Source organism: Coffea eugenioides, chromosome 6, assembly GCF_003713205.1.
Source record: "Coffea eugenioides isolate CCC68of chromosome 6, Ceug_1.0, whole genome shotgun sequence".
In the NCBI taxonomy this organism is placed as follows: Eukaryota; Viridiplantae; Streptophyta; class Magnoliopsida; order Gentianales; family Rubiaceae; genus Coffea; species Coffea eugenioides.
The window spans coordinates 49,688,918-49,714,928 of NC_040040.1; the positions used below are offsets into that span (position 1 = coordinate 49,688,918).

General features: G+C 33.8%; 1 pseudogene; it reads left to right on the forward strand.

The window, feature by feature from the left end:
• The first annotated feature begins 2,200 nt into the window (after positions 1-2,200).
• Positions 2,201-6,561, forward strand: LOC113774337 (annotated as a pseudogene).
• Positions 6,562-26,011: the final 19,450 nt, after the last annotated feature.

The following is a 26,011-nucleotide window of genomic DNA, read 5'->3' on the forward strand; positions in this document are numbered from 1 at the left end:
TCCTCGCAACTCTATCTATTCTGTTTCTCGGCATACTTTGTCCATTCTACTGATAGCCCTTTTTCCACCTCTCATCCCTATGTTTTCCAATTCATGATGTATTTCATCACAATCTAAAAGGTTTTAGCCAAATCCAACGTCAAAATTCTAATAAGTGGGATTGATGTAAATCTCATAAAATTTTGCATCTTTTGAATTTTCTATAAATATCCAGTGAAAAAATTTTAAAAATTCCTAAAACATTCTTGAAATGTGCCATCCAAATGCATCCTTATTTATTTAAGTTTATCTTGGTAGAATTTGTTTATAAGGTTTTTGGTTCAACTTGTATATCTCCCATTTTCTCCTTCCTCATTAAAGGCTTAGTGCTTTACTTTTAGTTTCTTTCGAATACAAGAGAAATGAGATTTAAGAAATAGGAAGAAGGGATGGAAATTTAAACTCAGGACCTTTAAACTTCAAACTTTCAATCTTAGCTACAAGATCGAGATCTTATTGGCCATTGTAAGGTTTAGAGTCCTGTTTAGACCAGAAAAAAAAAAAAAAAAGACAAATGAAAGTGACAAGTTAATATCATCTACCGTTGATTGAATGCAAAATCTGAAAGGCTAGCTGATGGAATAATAATAATGATTGTTCTTCTAGCATGTACGTATGGAAGTGTTTGTCTTGCCTGATATATTGCATTGTTTTTGCGAAAAAGAAGAGATATTGATCCAAAAGCTATGCGCTTTTTATTTGGACAAGTTAAAGTGATCTAATTGATCAATTTGTCTCCACGTGGATCCTTGAATTGGTAAGGATGTATCATAGCTAACGACTCTATTTAGAAAAGAAGATCTTCAATTCTGTGAAGTGGCGACTTCCACTTCAAAAGCTCAACTTTCCAGAAAAATAATGTAAAGCATGTTTGTAAGTGGTAATTTGATGCCATATCCAATCTTCATTTGAACATTGGAATAGAATTTGTTCCTCCTTGGCACTTGCAAACAAGTGTGTTACCATTAATGGTTCCTCAGTTATGGCTGCAGATTTTGTGTGACGTGGTGCTACAGTGACAGTGGAGAAATTTATTCTGTTCACACCCAAACTTCTAAGCCAAATTGCTTTCTTAGCAGCGAATGATATAAAAGAAAAAAATAAACTAAACAACGAATTACATCAAACAGTTATTTAAGCCTGTTGTTCCTGGGTCTATTAGAGTTCTATTTGCTACAAGGTTCAAGTTAGAATCCTAGCAATTGGGGGTGGGAAGGATGTGGGTAAGGTGGGAGGTTAAAAAAAGGGATAATTTTAGAAAACTCCCTCGAGATTTCTGATAATTTTACCTAGTATTTTTGAGATTTTTTAATATTACACTTACCTCCCTTGACCTTATAAAATGACCGTAATAACCTTAGCATAACAATATTTTTCATGCAATTAAATAATGCTGCTAATCTTGTGCCTATGAATGCATTTTACACTATTAGACGTTAAACAAAAACAAAAACAAGGTTCACTTATGGAACGACCAATTATGTTATAAACACAATTTTAAACATATTACAAATTAATTTTAGTTTTGCTTGGAGGATCTAAAGATAAATAAACGAAGATGCAGGCTAAAGGTTTATAAAGGACTGGGTTGGTATTGGTATTCCAACATTTGAGGAATAGGGTGTTACAAGAGTGCTAATTTTTTTTCTGTTATAATAGTGCTAATTTTTTTTCTTTCTCTTAGATTGAGGTTGTAGAATTTAGGGACTGATGGTGGTGATGACAATGGAGATAGTGGTACTGATTTGGAATGCGGTAAAATGGAAGGTTTAGAATAGTAGAGAGGAGGATTGAAAGTGCATTTGTGATATTGTATATATTCCAAAATTTTTTAAAGAATTTTATGGGAAAATAAAATAAATTTCACAATTTTATGAGGGTATTTTGTGTTATTCATTCAAAATTTTGACCACTGAATCATTTTTGTCACCTAAATGGTAACCTGAAGGGAGATGTATGTAAATTTTGAAATCTCAAGCGTGAACTTGTCAAAAACCTTAAGGGAAGTTTCTGAAATTATCCCAAAAAAAAAAGCTCGCTATTATTCCACTTTATGCCCTAAATTCATATTTTATGCATTTTAAATCAAACCTCGGGGTAGTAGTCTTATAAATATTAGTCTCCAAGCCGCAGTCAAGCCGGTTAACTCCAACAACTCAAAATGATCAGCTTTGCCACTTCTGCTAGGTGCATCAAGCTGTCTTTGAACAGCTCAAAGACAAAATTGACATGCTTATACAACTCCTTTTTGCATCTTCTTCATGCTCTTATTCTTCGAGTCAATCCATTTTGGATTGAGTTAAGTTATTATTTGATCTTCTCCGTTGTTGGTTTTTTGGCTTTGAAGGTCTCAAATCCCAAAAATGCCTCATTTCAACCTGCAGATTTTGATATATTCTTCATGTCTGTGTCAGCTGCCACAGTTTCTAGCACCTCAACAGTTGAAATGGAGGTTTTCTCCAATGCCCAACTTGTCCTTTTAATCATTCTCATGTTTGCTGGTGGGGAAATTTTCACATCCTTTCTGGGACTTTATCTAATGAAGTGCAAGAGCAGTCAGAAACAAGGTAAAGAAAACAAAATTGACTCCTGCAGCAGAGATTCTGATTCTTCAAATTCGATCCACATCGATATCCTTGACCAAATCGTGCTTTCCATGGTTTCCCAATATCGGCAATTTATTGTAGATGATCAGAAAACTTATATCAATGAAGAAACTGGGAGAAGAACTTTGGATTGTCAAGAGAAACTGATAAAAAACTGCATTCAACTCCTGGCTTATGTGGTTCTGTGTTATCTTCTGGTAGTCCAACTATTTGGCTTCACTTTGATATTTATCTACATCAGAACTGTCCCTAGTGCAGGAGAAGTGCTCAAGAAAAAGGGCATTAATCTTCCAACATTTTCAGCATTCACAACAGTTTCATCATTTGCCAATTGTGGATTTCTCCCAACAAATGAGAATATGATGGTATTCAAGAAGAACCCGGGGCTTCTCCTCATTCTAATTCCCCAAATCCTCGTTGGAAACACATTATATCCACCTTGTCTGCGTCTCATTATCTGGATTTTGCAGAAAATCACAAAAAGAGCAGAGTTTACTTTCATGCTGAAGAATTCAAGAACACTGGGATACAATCATCTTCTCGCTGATGTTCATTCTATTTTTCTGGCAATGACTGTTTTGGGATTCATGATTTTACAGCTTTTGTTGTTTTGTATCCTGGAATGGAATTCTGATTCCACAGCTGGTTTAAGTGCTTTTCAGAAGCTGATTGGCTCCTTGTTCCAAGTTGCCAATTCAAGGCATGCAGGGGAATCTGTTTTTGACCTATCATTGATCAGTCCAGCCATGTTGGTGTTATTTGTCCTCATGATGTAAGTGTTACTCTCAACTCTTTCTGGAGTTACAAAACCTTATGGACTTCATTTATGTCAAGACCATGCATGTACTAAAATGACAGTCACAATCTAAAAAAGGACTTCCTAAATTGGAAAAATTGCCAAAATGATCCCTCACATTTTTTAAGAAAACTTTTTTAGCCTCTCACATTCAAAATTAACCAAAATAGTTACTCAAAAAAAAAGTGCCTGTTTGGTCCTAGATCTCATTTTCGATCAATTTTTTAGCCAAAAAATTGCACATCTCCCTCACGTTCCCACAATTTCAAGGATAAAATGAGAACACAATTCGTTTCCCTCTAACCAAAAAAAAAAAAAAAAAACACACAGACACACACAGACACATGACAATCACATAACCACCTCCATAATAGGGAACCCTAATTCTTATCAACCAAACCCAACTTTACTTGGGAAGGAGATTCTATGACTGCCAAGACTATGGAGTAGGTTTGAACACGTTTCTTTTTTATTTTCATGGAAAAAAATTGAGTCCTGATATATTGTATTGTTGCGTTTTATGTGAATCGTATATGTCAGTATTTCAAGTGATATGTGAGTATGTGAGGAAGGTGTGGCAGAAAAATTGATCGAAAATGAGATCTGGGATTAAAGGGGCACAATTATATATATATATATATATATTTATATTTGAGGGACTACTTTTAGTGATTTTGAATTATATATATATATTTTCCTTGAAGTCTTGCTAATAATTTTTGTTCTATAGCTCAAGCATCAGCTTTGAGATTATCCCACCATTAGCATAGATTCCAATTTAGTTCCTCTATTAATGCTCAATGTATAATAGTTCAGGAATAATGCTTTAAGACTTGCTGGCTAATTGTGGTTCTCTTCAGATTAAGAATAAAATCATGGAAAATTTGGCATAAGCTTCAAAATCTAATTTTAAAGAGGGTTCAATTTGAGTAATTTATAAAAGGGGCCTCTTTATGGAATTATGTACACACTTTTGTGCTCATAATTGTGCCATATATGCAGAAAAAATATTTCAAGGAGCTCTCTTTTGACAAAATTTCCATGAAATTACAATCATATCCACCTCTTCCTAGTTTTTTCACTTATTTTTATTTTACTTATACCCCAGAAAATGAATTAAAAAAACAAACAAAAAAAAGATCATGTATGCTAGTGATTAAGAATAAAGTTAAATTTAGAAACTTGTTTTCCTTTGTCTATTTGTGTTGATAGGTATCTGCCTCCATATACTTCTTTGGTACCAATCGATGAGGATATTAGAAATACTGTCCAAATTTCGAGAGGAAAGAGCAGAAGTCAAAGAAGGGACATTTTGCATAGCCTAATGTTCTCACAGCTGACTTATTTAGTCATCTTCATCATTCTCATTTGTATCATCGAGACAGAGAGATAAAATGAAGGAAGACCCTCTCAACTTCAACTTATTGAGCGTTGTAGTTGAAGTTATAGGGTAAGGCTAGCTCTTTACTTTATCCTGAAAATTTTGCTACCAGTATATCGGTATTAAGATGATTCTTGTTGGGATTACTCTTGCAATTGAATCCTCCAAACATGAAAATTAAAATTTTCTAAACATGAGATATGAGAATTAACAACTAATATACTTAAATATATATATATATGTTTTAGAATTTTATACTTTTTTTAAATACATGCAATGCACTACAGGGTAGAAGAGAAAACAAATAAAATTTTTGGTTCTTCTAAATTCTGATTTCTTTCTGGATGATCTAAATTCTGATTTCTTTCTCGATTCAATCCCCCTTCCCTCTGGCTGTTTTCTAAATCCTAACCCTCTCTTACTGATAATAATAATAAAAAAGAATGCATATAAGAATGAAGCATTAAAAGTTGTGTATTAGCTTTGAAATGCACAAATTGTAAATGGCCATTAAAGAGAGCCCTAACATTTTTTTTAAAGGGATATTGTAATGTAAAAGGGGACAGACGAAGACCTATTAATTTATTCCAAAAACTTACATTTACCTTGTTAATATCCCTAGTGTTGTTTGTGTCATTGCTTCGAGCATGGTAATATCTTAGATTCATTGGTAATTTCATGCTACACTTCAAGTGGAGATTTTTGTTCAAGAGTTTTTACATCTCATCTATGTTCGGAACTAAAAACATCTCAAGCCCAAAATTTCAAGGTTTTCTGTGCAATGTTGAAACAAAGACCTAAAGAGACAAAATGGCCGAAGCTCAGGCACCAAATTATTGACAATAAACTTACCTTAAAAATACAATGGGCTTCAAGTACTTTTGATATGGCTGACCTTGTGGGAGGAGGCGGGGGTTCTAGAAAATTTGATTTGCCTCCAATAGATAATTAAAAAAAAATATAAAAGTATTCTTTCAAATATTTAAAATTATATTATGTTATATACTTAGTTTTAGATGTATTAAAATCCGCCCCTTAATATAAACCTTCTGTTTTCATCCCTTTTGAACTATCTCGTGGGAATACTCATTTGATAGATTACCTGGTATAAAAGATCTTTGCTCAATGTTTAGGAAATGCTCATTTGATAGATTACCTGGTGATAGGGATAGACTCAGTGCTAAACTGAGTAGATTAGCCATACTTCTTCTTTGATGAGGAACCTGAAGCTCATCAGTGGCCTAGTCCACTTTTGTAAAGTCAAATTTGAGCCCTTGCTCATACAACGTAATTTTACTTCCTTATTATGAGAAAATTTCTATCGTTTCGGAAAAAAAAAAAAAGAACTATCTCGTGGGCATTTGCAACAGAAATTATGAAGTCTAGTGATTTAGAAAATAAATTTTTCATTGGTCATATTAAAGATAAGTATGTAAAACTGGCACGTCCATTGAAAGGGTTATTTATATTTCTCCTAAATTTCAAGTTCATTTTGCTACAAACTTTGATTTTCTTTTCGCTGTACTTTGATCATTTACAGGGCGTATGGAAATGTTGGCTTCTCAATGGGCTATAGTTGTCAGAGACGAAGTAAACCTGATGCAAGTTGCAAAGACGCATCAAATGGGCTCGCCGGAAGATGGAGCAACAAGGGAAAATTTATTCTCATCATTATAATGCTCTTCGGAAAGCTTAAGAAATTTAATGTGAAAGCTGGTAAAGCTTGGAGGCTTTCATAGCAGAAGACTTTGATAATTACTATAATACTTAGTAATCTCTTTAATTTGTATACCTCTTTTTTTTCTTCGTTTTAGGTTTGCTTGTTGGAAAGATCAACATAATGGTGCACGGATCTTCCACTAAGATTTTAGAAATTGAAAAGTATTATGTTGTCCAATTAAAATTAGAGCAACTGGCACAATATCGTGAGAGGCTATCCCTAGAGAATGAAAGGTTATCCCTTTGCAAGGTTGGAAGTTAAGGCCTTGTTTGATAATTCAATTCAGTACTTAAATTTAATGAATTCAGATTTTAATAAGTTTAGACGCGTTTGATAATGAAAAGTTGAATATCTAAATTAATTAAGTGACACTGAATTTTAGAGGTAAAATTTGCTTTAAAAAACAAGTAATAAATTATTCACTTATTATTTAATATGATATAAACTCAAAATGTATCAGATTTAGGATTTAACAATTTAATAAATTTAAACTTCAGATTTCAAATTTTACTTTTCAGGTTTCAATTTTATCAAACGCACCCTAAAGACATGAAACTGGCTGACTACGCTTGAGCAGAGCCCTAGCCCAGAGCTAGTGGCTGAACTCGTCGTAAAGTTCACGAATGACCAAGACTACCTTGGTGAATGCAATAAGAATAGCCTGGTTTGTTGTAGTAGAGTGCGTTGCCCATGCTGTTATCCGCAACTAGGGGTACCAATGAATTAAGATTATTTTGCAGATAATCGCACTAATCATCTGAATTGTATTTTGTGTTTAAGGTTTGTTTTTAGCCTGTAGGAATTCTCAAAAGTCCACTCACTCAAGGCTCATACACTTACAGTATATAAAAGCTACTTTTAATATTAACTCATACAAATTCTTGGCATCCAATGTCCAAAGACCGGCATGCTCCAACTAGAACTAGGTAAGATTTTTAAGCTTGGCCAGAACCACTGAAGAAAAATGATCGAAGCCAATCAACATGAAAGATGATGAGTTTGAAGGGGTGAAATTGAAGTGCATAAGTTCGAATTGCCTCTTTATTAGTAACAAACAAACGTGTCGAAATTCATGAAGTAGATAAGCCCGCTTGCATTACTAGTTTTACTAAATTCAGTAAACTTCAAGTTGGGAGATCAATTTGATCCCTGAATATGCAAATTGCTGTAATGAATTGGTAAAACAAACTTAGTCCAGACCTTCTTATACTATACTAGTAGCATGAAGAACACTCCAATAGTTTTTTCCTTTTTTCTTTCTAAAGTGAAACACAATTGCAAATTAATTTTTTTGGGGTTATGATCATATACATGGTACTTTAATAAAAAAAAGTTAAGAAAATTGAGTCCAGAACGAGCCTCACATATTATGAGTTTTGGTGGCTTGAGTTTGGGGAGTTTTTTGCCAAAATAACTACTAAAGTGATACCATCCCAATTATCTTCCCTCTGTCATCTTCGAACTGCCCACACGGAGAAATGTCTTCCCACACTCACTTTCGTCTCTCCCTCTCTTCCTTCTTTCCTATTTTTCTTACTCTAACCAATAAATGAAAATAGAAAATGCTCAATAACTGAGAGTCGCTCATATGAGCATCCTCCAATTTCCAACCAAGCCACGGACAATGAGCCATCCATATTTTATAGAGTATATGGTGAAAATTATCACTAAATTATCATGTCACTGGACTTTTTTTTTCTGGCCAAAAAGGTCTTTGAACTCCTTAAAATGGGGCTTTTGGATCATATTATCTAATTTAGCCGGTAAACGAATATGAAAGAAGCACATTTGACATGTTATTGTAGGTTTTTAGGGACAAAAAATGTCCTAAATTGCAGGTCAATTCCAGTTGACTAGTAGAGAGAATGACTCCATAGACTCATTTTAAGGATTTAAGTGACCTTTTTGGTAAAAAAAAAAAAACTCAGTGATCAGACCGTGCCATTTTTTTATAATTTATGGATCATTTTCTCCATTTATTCTATTTTATAACCTCAAGCAGATAGCCAAAATCATACAGTCCCACATAATTTTAAGATCCAATATCACGTATTATCATTAAACTATTTAGGATTCTGTATTCTTGCCACTAAACTTCTTATTTAGCTAAAATTGTATTAAACTAATTAGAACATACATTTTGTGACTAAAAAGCAATATGATTTCATTAGTTAAGTGATTAAAAGTGAAAGTTTTATTAATTGAGTGACAAAAGGCATTTTTTTTAAATTTTTTGAATGACTATTTTGACATAGCAAAAAGTTTAGTGACCAAGATAGAGAATTCTAAATAGTTTACCGTCTTTTTTTGGCCATTTACTCTTATTTTTAAAGTAACAGCAAAAGCCAAGCCAAATCTCAATTGATTTTAAATAGTCATTTGGTCCTTCAAGAATTCTTGTTGAGTCCAAAGAAAATTTTTAAAATGTTAAGAAGGTAAAAAGGAATGGTGCTATTGTTGGTTTCGAAAAGACATATATTGGAAAAAAATCAATAACCAAGTAAAAAGAGTAATTAGGCAAATTTAGTGGTACATGGATGTGTGTTTATTTTCTCCATCATGTCAAATTGTCCACCTTTGATTCTGACATTTTGTAACCTGAAAAAAGAAAAAGAAAGAAGGATGAAGAAGAAGAAAGTTGCAGTGCAAAAGCAAGACGAATGCCAGCGGAGATGCAATGTTAATACTATAGCTTGCTTGTTAAATTTTGTAGTAGAAGTGAACAATGAAATCCACTTTTTAACTTTTTTTTTCTTTTGTTTTTTTTTTCAATTTTAAATAATGAAATCCATAACTAATTGTCTCCAGGAGTAGATTCCAACTTTCAACTCCATGTGGCAATAAAACAGTTATCAAGGGAATATGATTTGGAAGAGCATTACTATAGAATTTTTTAAAAACAAGATTATTTTAGCATATATATATATATTTGTGTGAACGCGCGTGTCAATGACAGGGGCAGGGTATACATATACAATTAGCTCATCCACAATCAAGTTTTACATTTATAAACTCCTAAATACCCCACACGCGATTTATCGCAAGTATACGAATCGTGAGCGAGTATAGGGTATTAAGGGTCGATCCCACAGGGAAGATTGCAATTACCGGTGTTTTTCGAACTCCTTTATTATCTAGACTACTATAAATATAAAAATAATGAAAATTACACTAGAAAGCTCCTAGAGATATGGAATTCCTTACTACTCTTGCAAATGAGATTTACGGTTAAGTGAATGCTATTATCTTGGCTAGTTATGGCGTAATTTCCTAATGTATGTGAAACATACTCTCGTAGTGAATCAACTATACTTGTAGCTAAACCATATCTACTCTCGTTGTGAGGACCCGAAAATTTTCTTATTTTTATCTTATTTACTGGCGTATTTAAATATTTATTCACTCATTTTCCCCGAATAATTTATTTCAACCATTTTAAAATCATTTACATGGAACTATGACTTGCATATATTTTTAAAATGTCCCGTTAATAAATTTAATTTTCGGAAGCTCGTTTAGTAAGAAATAGCGAATGCGCGTTTGGAGACAATATTCGATCTGAGAGTACAGTGACCTTGGAGATTTGAGAACTCATGCGTTAGTCTTAAAATAGATATTTTTATGATTAATTACCCTAGTATTGGTTAGTTATATTATCGTTACAAGAATTTCTTAGAAATTGCGCTTTATCGCGCGCGAGTCGGAAGTTCGCATTTTCACGCGCGCGACTAATTGGAGGACTTTAAGAAATTTATTCTAGACTACTAAAAGTGAATAATTATAATGTTAAAGGAAGTACATTAGAGGTTTAGTGCACACGAGAAACAAACCCGAGAGAAAACGGATATAAAACGCGCTCGTGTGGGCACTATTAAGAGTTGACTTTTGGACAAATTTTAACCACAAAACCTCAAACTTCTCAAGGAAGCTTCATTCACCAGCCAACCCTTCTCTTTTTCACTTCAAGTGCCGGCTGAAACTCTTCAAGGAAGAGGAAGAAAAAGACTTCACCATTTCACTCCAAATTCTACTTCAAATCACCTCAAACTTTGCATCCTACCTCAAAATTACTTGGAGATTCACTTAAGCTAGAAGAAGGACAGCATCTCACTTTTTTGGGATTTAGAGGTGCAAAATTTCTGATTTTACTCCAAAGTATAGGAGGTAATCATCCGATCACTTAATCTTAACTTTAGTGGGATTATTTTTGCTAGGAAGCTTGTAGCTTCATGGTTATTGTTGTGGTTTGAGTTTAAATTTTGGAGTGGACTCTATGAAATCCCACAATGGATATATTGGACTGATATGGTGATAATGAATGTTGTTTGAGGTAATTATATGTTACACAAGATGATATTTGGGTAGGAAAGTGAAAAGGAAACCGATGGAAGTTGATGTTAGATATTAACGAATCTGTCCTGTTTTTACAGTGGTTTGATTTCGAATTTTTGATGCTCAATTGACCTTGAAACTGATGTATATATGTTGTGTGTGGTGTGTATAAAGTTTCTACCAAAAATCATTTGGATTGGTTAGATAAAAATTGAATTTTGGCAAGAACAAAATCTGAAAAACGTGTAACAGTGGTCCTCTGGCAGTGTTCTTTGAATGAACATATCTCTCTGTCCGGACGTCAGAATTGAGTGTTGTCAGTGGCATTCAAAACTAGACATCCTTATTTTCTAACGGTATATCATGCATCTTCTAATTCGAAGTGAGTCATCTGTAGTGACTGATCAAAGTCAGCTGCCCTGTTCTATCAGTCCAAACGAGAGGAAGTTAGAAACTGCAATTTGTGGCTCTATTTTCTCTCCTTTTCAAACTGAATTTCAAAATGATTTGTTCAGATGAAATGTAGTCTTTTGAAGTTTTCAACGCCACCAACCATTCTCAATTCCAAGTTATACTGAGTGAGATATGGTGCAATTTGTAAACTGCAGCAAATCTGGAAAACCCTCTTTTCATGCTGGCCGACTGGTTTGGTTGCTTGTGAGAGGTTTTATTTTGAGATTTTGATGTCAACCAGCTAAAAATTGCTTATGAAATGTTTCTTGGACCTTGGTTTCACAAATGACCCAAAAATTGAACTGATTTCATGATACAAAGTGTTTAAAAAGGGAAGAGAAGCTTGAGTTGGCAGATTTGTTTTGAAAATTTCACAAACTTCAGTTGTCTTGTTAACTGCCTTCCCACTTGAGTTTTTGTGTGAAATTTGGTAGAGTTATAGTTCATATATGAAAGATTTAGTGTACCAAATTTGGTGTATTTTCAATGCCAATTCGATGGCCAAATAATACTTCAAAGATAGCCTTTCAAATCTGGAAAATGACTGAACAGTTTATAAAATGCGACCAATTTTGAGCTGCTATATCTCAATGCTCAAAACTCCGATTTCAGTTCTGTGTGTTGTGTTTTAAACCTTGGTTGGAATTCTAATTGATTTACAAATTTCAGAAGCTAGTTCACTTTCTGTGAAGTTTTTCGAATTTCCAAAGTTTGCTGAAAAATAAGACTAAAACTGTCCTGTGTGCCTATAGTCAGCCACTTTGAGCTAAAATTTGAATGTCTTCCGTTTAGAATCTTGGAAGAGTGTCTTCTAGGAACTTTTAGTACTTTGAATTAAGATTCCAAAGATATAAAATTTTCCAATTTTGGACCTACTGAGTGCAAGATCTGATTTTTCTAAATTTGACACACAAAGCTGAAATTTGCCGATTTCTTAGAAAATGAAATTTTGAGAACTTGTTATTCTTCCTTGATGTTAATTGATCGCTTTAAACTCGATTTCATGAAGGTAATCAGTTTTTCTTGTGTTATTAAACCATCACTTTTGAACTTCGATTTCGAGAAAAATAGGTTCTTTTTTGAGACTTTGATTTAATCTAAACAAGTGGATATTCTTTCTTGTGTGTCACATGGTAGTGGGTTTACGTGAGTGATATATGGTCACTATTTCTTCAGGTGCTCAAGCGAGTCTTGAAGAAAATCCCGGAGGGGACAACTAAAGACTTTACTCGCTCAATTACTTTTGAATTGGTAAGTCTCAAGTGCATAACTTGTTGTGTTTACTTGATTTATCTGCTTATATACGTGAATATCACTTGGTGAGATGAGTGTGTACTTTATCGCACTCCCTCTCCTTTACTCAAACTTTACTTGCATTAAAATTGATTTTCCAAGTTGATTGGAGTGAATCTCGTTGGCAAAATATACTCATTTACCTGTGCATGTCATGTTGTCGTGCGTATCGTGTTGTCGAGTAGCGTGAACCTCCTCGACTTATGGGGACACTCAAATCTCATTGGCCAATCTTGCGACTCGAGCTGGTATAGATTTGGTCGAGAAACTTGATGAACCATGGGATTATTACAAAACACAACTTGATCTTTTGAGATCTTGTTCGGCATACTCATGGAGTATCGCCCTTTTCGTGCGTGTTCTTCAAAACAAAACTTGATCTCTTGAGATCTTGTTCGGCATACTCGTGTAGTATCGCCCTTTTCATGCGTGTTTGGTTACGGATCCGAGAGGGTGGAATGGTGGATGGAGGAAGTATTAAGTGAAGTTTCTACGGACTTAATACCTACCCGGATGACAGAATGTCTTCACGAGGGGGTATCGGATCGAGTCTTGGCGAAGCAAGTGGAAATTAGCTCCTGAGAGCTCCTGTATCCTTAACAAGTGTGTTATATTATCATTTGTGAATTACTTGAATTTTCTGATTTTAATTCTTGTACATATGTTATTGTTACTTATTACTTGAACTATATGTTCGCATATGCATGTTTTGTTTTTTTTCTTGGCCTCACGAGCATTCGCTCACCCCGTTAGATTTATTTTCCTTAGCAGGACCGGGTGGGAAGATTTTGGAGAAATGCCGACTAGATTACTCTTTTGATTAGTACCTTGGTTGTAATTGTTTGGTCGACTTATAACGGTTGTATTTTGGGACTTGATACACTGTTGAATTTGGGATTTTGAATGTATTTGTCTAGACGACTTTTGGAGGTTGTATATTTTGGAAATGAGTTGTACTTTTAGTATCTTGTAATATAAGATTGAATATTTATGTATGAAAATGACTTCATACCTTTATTCCGACTTTCATTGTTAGTATTAGACTTTAAATTTGAATTGGAATTGTCTCGAATCCTGGCGAGAGTTGAGCAGGCGTCCCGCGGATACCCTTGGGTTCGCCCTTGGGAGAAGTGGGGGCGTCACACTCGTGGTCATGAAATTAACTACAAGTTCATTTCTTCTATGAAATTACATGAAACAAGTCACTAAAACCACATAGGTGCACCTCTACTCTCGTGAGTGTACTCCTTAGGTTTATCACTTTCTTAAACTAGTGTTAAATTCCAATTTTCATTGCAAACTTAACACCTTAAGATTATCATAACTAATGGCCAGTTAATCATGATTAGATAAGCAAAAGTGATAAATAATTTGCTTAAAATAATATCATCAAGTAGCCAAGTAGACATCACAAACAAAATATAGCAAGTTCAACCATAACTCTAGGCATAAACTTTAACTAAACATGAAAAAAACAAACATCAAACTTGTATTGTAGTTAAACATGAATTCAAATACAAGAGAGAAAGTAATAGAAGAGATATCACCCTTGTCACATGAGATCAACTTCTCCATTTTTGCTCCTCAATCTTCATCCAAGTCTAGTTACAAAATACAAGAAGGATAAACTATTCTTCCTATACTATACTAATGAACTAAGTAAAACTAGTGAAAGCTACATTTCTGGTGAGTTTCTCTAACCTTCCAAAGTTATGAAAATGTTCTTCAAGGCTTCTTTTTATAGAGGAATTTCTTGTAATAGACAAGTATTAAATCATGTCTTGAGCCCATAAACAAGCTAAAAATGAGTTGTAAAGCTTCTTTTGCAGCTGTTTTGGGCTGTTTCCACCGATATTCTTGCAGGAAAGGTTGGTCAAAAAGCTTGTGTGAATAGAACAAAATTTGGTAAGCTGAAAGTAATGATCCGAGGGCTAGATTCGAGGTCGGATCGCTCAAAATAGCCCTCGAATCGCATTTTTCTTCATTTTTACCTTCACTGTTCATTGGGATCCGAGGCCTGCTACAGTGGATCCGAGCTCAGATCCTCTGGCCTCGGATCCACTTCTCCAGAAGATCAGTCGAGGGCTCGGATCAAAATGAATCCGGGCTCGGATTACTTGCTCTATTTTTTGTCCAATTTCAACTGATATTTTCTCGACGTTAGAGGCTGAACTAGCTTTTTTGTAAAATACTAAAGTTTAGCCCTTTGAGTTAGCTTTCCAATGCATCAAGAATCATCCAATTTGGAGCTCTGTGGACCAAGCAATGACCAAAATACCTGTGACTGGTTAGAACCTTGTTTCAGTTTTCGACCATGAAATTGTACTTTAGTATTTCGACTTTTTGACTATAAAAATGACTGAATTGGACTTCAATGTCTTCATACCAAATTTAGATCTATCTCTTGGCTTCAAAATGGTATAAGAATCACCTCAATCTGATCACTGTAGCTCAAGATATTGCCGAAATACCACAAGGTGTCAAAGCTATGAAACTCATTTTCTTTAGACCTTGACTGCATTTCATCTCTTGCACTTCATATTCTCTTTTTATCACTTCAAACCATCATCAATCATCCAATTTTCTTCTGAATTTATGTCATTTGATGATTGAATCATTAAACCTACAAAAACATGAAGTTTTCACCATAAAAATCCATAGAAATGCAATTTTTACCATTTAAACCACAAAATGCATATTTTCACTAGAATCTTAGTTAATTAGCTATAAAAGTTGTTAAAACACACCAAAACTAAATAATAAAACACACTTAAAACACTCAAAATATGTACTTATCAGTCAAAATACTACTCACGAAACCTAATTAACGCTGGTACTTTTTTTAACACTAAACTTTTATTGATAAAGTAATAAAGAGTTCACACTTGGTTTACACCAAGTGCAACCTTAAACAGGAATCTTAACAAAACTAATTAAAGAAAAATATATTGGTCAAAATTCCAATGTATACTAATTTTCCATTTTTCTCTACTCCTTCCTACTCTTTTCCATCTAGCCAATATCAGTAGCTTGCACATATTGTATAATTCTTCTAGTAATCATTTCAAACACCTAGATGAGTATTGCTGAAAGTTTTCAAATTTCTTTCCACCACATATGATACACAGTTGTTGATACGAACTCGATCCAACAAGAACCTGTCTTGAAGAATCAAGTTGATCAGGCAGCGGAAGGATCTATTTTGACCAGGTTATGGAACAATAACTACCTTGTTAGACCTAAAGAGAACACGTCTCTAGAAACCTAGTGGATTGGTTATTGGCTTAAAAGAACAAGATGATGTGATTATTTTACCTTGACCACCATAAGTATCCAAGCTAAATACTTGATACAGTTCAAGAAGAAACTCAAGTTCCATCAAGGAACTCCATAAAAGGAGACAACTCACTTTTATTAATTTATCTCTCAAAAGGTTGTTTTCCAATGGAGTAGAAAAGGCCTATTTATAGCTAAAAACTAAACCACTGAGACTAATCCAATTTAGATAAGGATTTAGTCACTTATTTAGTCACTAAGACTAATCCAATTTGGATAAGGATTTAGTCACTTATTTCCCTAACTACTTTTAAATGGCTCAAATAGCTCACATAGCTGACCATATTTATTCATAATAATAACTACCTAACCAACTAAACAAGAGAAATCAAACAAAACAAAAGAAACTAAAAACATGAAGATCAAATAGCTAGCGCTCCATCCCCTCTACGACTTCATGTATTCCAATAGAGTCTTGAACATCATGGATTGGATTGAAAAAACTCTCAAGCATCTTGGCACTAGCTTGTGATGGTCCCACTGCCCGTATCAGTTGCTGCCAAAGATAAGCTCAGCACTTGACACACTTTAATGTCTTCCTCAGTGGGTGAACGCAATGAACTCTGCAGACCATGAGTATATGATCCCCAAAACACAGCTCAAACATTCTATTTGCTGCCATACTTGGTACGTAAAAGGACAAGCAAAAAACAAGAGATGAGAGGCTCACAAGTTGAACTCTATCTAATTCAAATCGGTTTATGTAATATTGTTACTACTTGTAATGTAAACTTGTATAGTTTTAGTGTAATTGTCAATTTATTAGTATGAATTAGCAAGTTCAAGTTTATACGAGTTCATACCAAAAGTTATAATTTGAACGGAACAGAGCTCAACTTGTGAAACTCCTGATCCACGAAACAAGCGTTCACAGGTTTCTACAGCATTTCCACAACATACACAACCGTCATCTTCTATCATTCCCCAAGCTTTCAATTTGTTTATGGTTCTAAGCCTTCCTCTACATAATAGCCCCCCGAAAAAAAGGGAAAACGAGTAACAAAAGGTCTCATCCATACCAGTTTGTACGTAGTGTGATGCTAAGCTTCGACAGCCTCCTTTTACTGTAGATAGGTTGTTATTGGAAAGAAAATAAACCTGTTGTATAGTCCTTTTGTTTGTTTTTTATAGTAAACAACTGATAATGCCAAGTTCTTATAAACGATAGAAACCCCTTAATCCCATTCCATAAAGTCAGCTGCATTTCTTGCATTACGACCAAACCCATGAGCTACTTTATTAATAGAGCCCACAAAGTCAGATTTATTTCTTGTATAACAACCAAACCCCATTAGCTCTTTAATTATTAGCTGCTCTACTAATCCACTGAATGTTCTTAAGCTGAGTTCGTTGTAGAAGTGATTTTGCATCATTTAATATATTTGTCATGTCAGATTCAAGCCTGCTGGAAGGTTATGACCTGGTTAAAATTAGTAGATCTCTCATAAATTTGACGTGGTAATTAAATCCTGTATCAAAATATAATTGCTATCTTGGATAAAGGATCCATTTATGTCGAAGGGACCTTAAACGATCAAGTTGGCTAAATGCTCATACACAATTAAAGAACACGCATTTTTAATATTCAGAAATTGAATTAAAAGCTCGAGAAAGTCAAGAGACATCTACAGTAATTTACCATTTCAAAGCAACTAAACAAAATCAAGTCCTCCCTTTTCCCCTTTCCCCCTTGTAATGCTTGTAGTTTTCTTGAATATTAATAAAAAAAAAAGACCACTTCCATTAATTGTTGATAAGTTCACGGCGAATCCATTATAACGATAAAATATATATATAAAAAAGGAATGGCATTGTAATGGAAGAAATGCTCCAAAGTCCAAATCAATCCACTGCCACACGAAAACAAATAAACAATTAAGCCAATAAACAAAAAGGAAAGTGCAGTAATTTTGTAGCACTTGATAATGTTGTACATTAGCTTAAACGAATCTCTTATCCAAAATCACTATTTACTATAATTCTGTTTAATGGACATCATTTTCCATCTTTGATAATTGAATCTGGTAAAAAGTAAACATGCATGCAGGTCTGTTTGTTTTGACCGAAAAATTTTTTCAAAAAATTTTTTCTGTAATTTTCGCTGTTTGGTTCAATTTAACACCGGGAAAATGATTTTTCTAGTAAAATCTTTTCCATAAGTGGGTGTAAAATAACTTCAGCTATAAACTTACTGAAGTTATGTTCCACCCTCTATTCCTGTTCCTTTTGGCCTTAGTTACTTTTTATTAATACTAGTGCTAAAGATACACTCAATGTATGTGCAATTAGGAAATAATTAAAATGGATCAATTTTATATAAATTTTGTTTGTTACATACAAAAAATTTATATAAAATTTTCATGAAAGAGTTTTGATTTATAGTAATTTGGTTGTTACAATACTTAGGGTGGTTTTAAATAGTTATATTCACAAAATGTGATTAAGTGATTAGGGTAAAAATTAATTTTTATAAGAGTAAAATTAAAAGTTCAAAAATTGACAAAAAGTATTTATACCAACTACCATGACTGAGGCATTATATATTGTACAGATAATAAGTGTAAGGCTCATAGGAAACTGTTGTGGCAGGCAAAACATCAATCCTTTTCCGCCCCTCTTTTCATTCCATATTATTTCTCTTCTTACACAAACGTAATCTGACCTATTGCACATCCCATTGCATCTGCATCGGACTTAAGGAAACAATTAAGATCTATGGAAATAGGTAGGATCTAGAGAGACAAAAAAAAAAAAAAAAGATTGGCAGCACAGAGAAAGATGAGATCTCAGGGAAACTTTTACGGGAGGGAGAAAGTTTATTATAGATTGGCCGTGGAGGAGAGAGATGAACAATTCTGTATATTAACAACAATGTCCAACTTTTGATTTGGAAATCTCAATCCGTGGAAGAATTTTGGCTGTAAAATATTATTGTGCGACTTGATTTTATTTCATTGTCATCTTTAATTTCTTATGACTGATTATGATTAAATTGGAAAAGTGAAATTGATCATTCATGTGGCTATTACTTCAATCTCTTCTTGGTCGGAGAATAATGGCAGGGGTTAATTAGCGTATCCGGTGGAGGAAAGTTTTATTGTGGTGGAGACGGGAGAGTAGTGGTTGATTACTTGGTATGATGAGGAATTGAATTAATTCCTCATAACGACAAATATTTTCCAAAAGTAGCCAAACAGATGCAATTTCGAAAGAAAAAAAAGAACAATTTTCAGAAAATAACTTCCAATGAAATTGTTTTCCCAAAGAAAATATTTTACATTCTAACAAACAGAATGTTTTACATCCGGCCAAACAGACCGCAATCACATCAACTTTTCATACTTTTTATGAACGATTGATAAATAATTTGACACCCTAAAATTTGTAACTTTTATGAACGATGATCAGATGTGGTACCACTCTAGCATACCTTCGTAACATAGGGTGGAATATATCTAACAACAAAACATAAAGTAACTAAAAATTGATTACAATGCTTTTGTGACCTTTTCTATATTAATAGGAGACTTCAAATCTTTAAAGATGAGAGGGGGAAAAGGAGAGGATTTAAAAGTCAAAATGGAGATCTCATAATTACTTGATCAATGTTCCAGTGAACCCTAATTAGACTATTCACTCCTTGACAGTATCAACAATTATCAACGCTACTGTGTTTTTAGTTATTTAATGTTTGTTAAAATAACAATCATCCCATTTATTTGATTCTTGCACGATGCTTGATTCAAAGGAAGACAAAAGGAGAGACAGGGAAGTGAATTATATTCTTTTATTTGGCCTTCCCCCGGACCATTATTTGATTTTTATCTTGATTTAATTCTATTTTGAAAACAGGGTGTTTCTATTTTAATGCTTTACCTTAGCTTCGGGCAACCAACATCGGATAGTGGAGGCCCTGAAATGGCATTAATAATGTTTAGGAGAACTGACGTGACATTTCACATAAGCAACGTAGATTAACCAATTCTGTAGATCAAGGTTTCAAATCTCTATGTCCAAAATATAATAATATTACTCTTCTTTGATCTAGACACTTCTTTGGTCTAGATGTGGATTACTAAATCTCCCTCTAATCCCCTTTTACCCTCTAATTGTTCTTTGTGGTTGGCTTCTGTCTTATCATGCATTCTTGAGTTATTCTAAGTGGGGAGGCCAACACGGCATAGAGCGTCCAACATAGGGCACGTTTGCATGTAAATTCGTTTCCAACTTGCCAAGTGTATGTCATTTTCTGCCTTCACCACCAAGTTATCTTTTCAGATCAACACTCTGTGCTGTTTTTCAATGTGGTTGTCCGTTACCTGACGATGGATACTACAGTATGTTTGCACTATAAATATGAGATACAACTAGACATTCACTTCCGTATGTTCAGTGTTTATACAGTTCTGATGCGTATTGAAGTATTGATAACTCAAGCAAACTGATAACAAACTCGATCAACAAGTCAAATGTTTGTTTGAGTATCAATGTATCAATACACATAACAGCCGTATAAGCACGGGATGGACAGGACAGAAGATAAGTTTGGGACGAGAGATTCTAAGTGCTAGACATTGCCCTCCTTCATTGAATGTATCGTAAACATATTCTTCAATGATTTTTATCTATCAAATCACCTTTTTATCTCATTTGCGCCACATAAAAAAGGTGTTATAGTATGATTCCAACAAATTTTTCCAAATAATTTTCCATCCAAACATACTCAGCTAATTACACTTGAAATACAACTACATACCGTCCTCCATTACTTGATTAGTCCTAGACTAACTCTACATAGACTATCGAGCGTGTACTACATGTACCTTAAAACTCATCCATGACAAGTTACAAGAATGGTCTTTTACCTTGTGATATACAAAAAAATTAAAAAATTTAAAAGAAAAAAACAAAAATCTTCTGCAGTCAGTTTCACTAAATTTTGACGGACAAGTTGTACTAAATTTTCACCTGTAAGAATGTTAAGGGAAACTGGAATCCTCTCCCCTTACATAGTATAACCCTCACACTCAAACTCCTCACTGAGAGTGTACTTATGTGAAGTTATATCCAGGAAGAGAGACACTAAAACTCACAAGTGCTAACGGCTAACTAACATTTTTTTTACAGGTAAATGAGGTTTGTGCGTTCTACATTATTACAGTATATCTTTTAGAAACAGAGAAAGAAAGAACACCCAATTGCCCACAGACAAGAGTTATTTTGGTCTTTCAAAAAGCAAAATATTCATAAAGTTTTGGCACTCTCCTAAAATATTGCAGATGTTTTCTCCTCCTTGGTACGCATTGTATAATCGTACTAAAAGTTGACTAGCATAATTTAAAATTTTAGATGTGGACTAAACTTTCTTTATTGGAGACATATTCTATTGCATGGATAATTAAAATAATTTTACCTTGATGCAGACTATTAAGAACTAAACTAACAATTTTGACAAGTGAACATGCACGTACAATGTTCGCCGATAAGGACATCTATGGTGTGGCTTAAGTGGTGAACCCCATGAATAGACAGAAGATCATATTAGTGTTTAGATAATTCCCACTTCTAGATTAGATAGCTCAGGGTCCCCATACTAGTTCCACAAGAGCATGTTTTAAAGGTTTTTATTTCTTTGGTAAGAAAAAGTTTGGGTAAATTCAACTCCATTTACTATCATACATCATGACATGTTTCTACAACTTTTACATCAACAGCAATATTCGAATGCATGCATGCATGACCTTTTATGAAGAATTTGTCGGTTTTTTTTTTTTTATATCAATTTAACCAACTGGTGATGTTGCATGTTTTAAAGCTGGTTAATGTACTTGAGACCACAAAAAATCTGAAATTGCACTCCCGCTGCGCTTCCACATAGTATCATTCTTCACTAGAATAATTTTGTTGTTCAAAGCAACTATGATATTGATTCCTGTTCCGTGGCACATCCAAGTCATTCGACCTCGTTAATGGACTAGACATACAGTCAGCACAAAAAATTTATTCTGTTCATAACCTACCCTAACACCGGAAGTGGGATGAAATTGTCCAAGTATCAATTGCTGTTTAAAAGTTTAGAAGTAAATGGTTGTCTCTAACATATGACTGGTTTTTGAGAGGAGGCTAAATTGTATATATCCAAGGTCGTGGAGACCCCAATTCATAGTTCAAGGGGGGCAAACCATAGTTATTAAAACCCGTCCCGGCCTGATGGTTCAACCGGTCAATCCAGTGAACTAGCCATGAAACCGGGCTGGATTTGTAATTGGATTGTTTGTGCAAGAAGCCCGTTGACTTTTCAATGGATCGGCCGTTCAACCGGTCAACTCGGTTTGTTTGGAATCTTTTAATAAAATTTTATTATTCCCTAAATTCCATAAATTATGAAATGGATTAAAAAAATAACATATTACACAATTCATTTTAAAAATAAATATTATTCTTAATAATCTTTTGCACTTAAAATTCGTAAATAAACTAGATAATTACACTTAGATAAAATTTTATACTTGAAGTTTTGTGGATTACTAATTAAATTTAGGTTTTGTTAATTCTTATAAGAATTAATGATTCTATAATAAATTGGACTAACTAAGTATTTACTATAACATAGTTTATTATAGTTTTAACCATATCAAAAATTATAAAACATAATATTTAAATATATGTAGCGACCTACCGGTTGAACCACTTACCCACTGGTTGAACCAGTAACCCGTTGACCCACCTCTTTCACTGGGTTACTCTCCGAGCCGGGTTTAATAACTATAGGGCAAACACATGGTTTTTTCTTATACGGATCAGGTCTGGGCAAAACACGTAAGCCCTACATGTAGGATCTATACGTTAGACCGCCATACTGTGAGATGATTCATGGGTGGCATGACACAAGGTCTCGGCAAATACTCCAAAAAACATGTGCACTTCTAACGGTGACGGTGCATACACACCATATATGTGCAATTTATTTGACTGGATCCATTTCTTTTGTTTGTCAAATGTATTAGTTTTTTTGTTTTAAGGAATAAGAATACAAGAAACATATAATAGTGAGAGTATTATAAATAAATTATAGTTCAAAAGTATTACTTACAAATTAACCTAAAAATGATGCAATGAATACTAAAATATAGTTAGAGATGAAATTTAAAATATAATTGTTATACTTGATTCTATAATCTTTAATTCTTTGTGGGCTCAATTTTGACAATAGATCAAAGCCTCATCAAAGTCTAATACATATGTTGTAATAGCTCGTATGTGTGAGATTAATTGGTTATAAGTTATTTCAAAGGAGTTTGCCCAAGTATACGGCTTTGCTTATGCATTGCTTCATGCCATTGTTATTAGATGGAACTAGATTGATCAACTTGACCAGTTGAACCGAGAATTAGGCAGCTGTAAACTGGATAGTGATTGACCCGATCAAGCCTGGTAAATTGGATTTGATCGAGAAAATTAGGAAATAAAATCAGTTTCAACACTTTTTTGCCTTTTTGAAATTTATATATGATTATTATATGTTTTTAAGGTCATGATACTGTCATCTGATTTTTTGTATTTTTTCTTATATGAGTTCACAAGTCCAACCTCTTAAGTCTTAACCACAAATCCCTGATTTGACCAAGTTAATGCTTGATCTGATTTTCAAAACACTGCTTCATGCATTAGTTAAAGGTCTACTACATCATACACAACGTATATAATAGAGTAAATGGTAATAATGTTCACTAAACTATCTAAAATGGTCGCTTAATTCCTTAAAATGGACCTTTTGGATCATCCTTTACTAAATCAACCGTGCTTGACCTGCAAGCCCCCAAGTCTTTAGCGGCAAAAATGCCTGAAAAGATTTGACTTTAATCTAATTTCTGTTTTGCCTTAAGTTTTTCCCTTTTTACATATTATCTACTCTCACGTTTTGCCAGTGGGGCGGATATGCTTCCACCATCTGTCGTGATGTGTTGCTGATCCAAGGAAAATTCTTAACCACATCAATTACAATTCAAATATTATAAGCAATGGCAAGATGCATTCCATTCTTGCATTTTCTATTTAGGCACTTGTTGCCAAATTCATCGTTACCTGTAAAAGTAGAAAAGCATTTTGACATTTTTAATGTGAACATGAATTTTATCCAGTCATGCATTAGCACGGAACAGAAAACACATAGATGGGTTTATAGCAAAATAGTAACTACCTGAGATTGATTCCCCATGCCATTGATGGGTTCCTGAAGTTGCAACCGGTTTTTCTGATGAGCATTCTGCTGAGGTTCAATTTGCTGCAATGGCTGCATGGCTGCATATTAGCACCATTCAAGGAAAATCCCATTATACCTCTTTTCTCTAAGAGGATTAATAGTGATTTCCCACTTATTTCTTTGATCAGTTAAACTTGTGACCCATAATTACAGATAGAGCGTTTTACCAACTGAACTATTATTTATTGTCAAATTTTATATTGCCAATGTAATTACAAGAATAATAATATATATCCTTCCATGTGCCAAACTATTTTGAAAGAAATATCAATTGCAATATAGCATTTAAAAAAAAAAATTTCCTGTTCCCGTTAGATTCATAAGAACCGCAATATGTAAATATGCTTATTGTATTTATTGGATTAAGTTAGATGAGCTACATATCCAGAGTCGAGAAACTATAGTGAGCGTTCGAGGAGAATTTGTAAAAAATTCGGGACCACTTTCATTTTGGTGAAAACTTTGGGTACTATTTACAAGCATTGGTCAATAATTGGGGACCAAGTTTGAAAATCTCTCAATTTATGATGTTATTGCTGTGCTTTTAAACTAGGATTGGATTGGCTGGTTTGACTAGTCAAATGGGGATTCGACAGAGCATCCAATCTGAGTTTGTCATCAAAATCGTGTGGCTCTGACTTGATCAAAACTGGTCAAAAATCCAATTAGATGGTAGGACACCAATTAGAAGTATCTGATTTCATAGTAGTCCAACTCTCTGCGAAGTCTTCGAAAATTGCATCTCGTAGGCAGTGTTTTGAAAATCGGACCGGACCGGCCGGTTCGACCGGTTGAACCGCGAACCGGCCATGGCTCCGGTCCGGTTCAATGCTAGGTTTGACTTTGTCAAGAAATCGGTCAAAAACCGGTCGGACCGCGAAACCGCCGAACCGGATTTGAACCGGTTATTTCCGGTTTTTGAGGTTTCCTTTTTTTTTTTTTTGTTTTGCAAAATGTTGTTATCAAGATTCGAACTCAAGACCTTTGTAATAGAAGACCAATGTAGTAACCGTTGCACCATCACATCTTATTAGTTTTTTTTGATAACTTATTTATATAAAACAAACATTCATATTTCTTTTGTTCTATTTTTCTTACAAAATCTCATCCTTTTATGGCTCTTTCTTTTTAATCTTCAACTCTCTCTCTCTCTCTCTATCATCTTTTCTTTTGCCACTCATTTTTTAATCAAACCTCTTTATTTTTAATTTATTGATGTTTTCTTTCATATTTTAATTTTGTTTTTGTCCATTAAATTTAAAAAAGTTAAAAAATAATTATTTCTTTAACCCAATTTATTTAATACCACAACCACTCACTTTTATCTCATTTTTTGTTTCTTATCAAATTTGCATTTCTATTTTCAATTCTCTTGATTTTCTTCGAACTCCAAACTTTCTTTTTTAAATTGTAAATTTAAATTTCAAAATGTAAATAAAATTTAAGTTCACAATGTCTAAATTCTCATAGACGTGAATTTTGTATAATTTCAAATATTGTGATATTTTTGGATTGGATTTAAGATTTTTTTGGTAGATATAATTGAAATTGAGATGAAATTTATTTGTTTTAACTTATAATTTAAAAAATTTATTTTTAAAAATCCAAGTTATTCGAAAATAGTAAACTTTTCATCATATAAAGTATTAAATTATCCATTGCATGTCTTATTTTGTGCATATATATTTATATAAATTATTTTTTAAAAAATTCATTGAACCGGGGTTGAACCGGTCCGACCGGTTGAACCTCGACCCTTTCATTTCACCGGTTCAATTAACGGTCCGGTTTT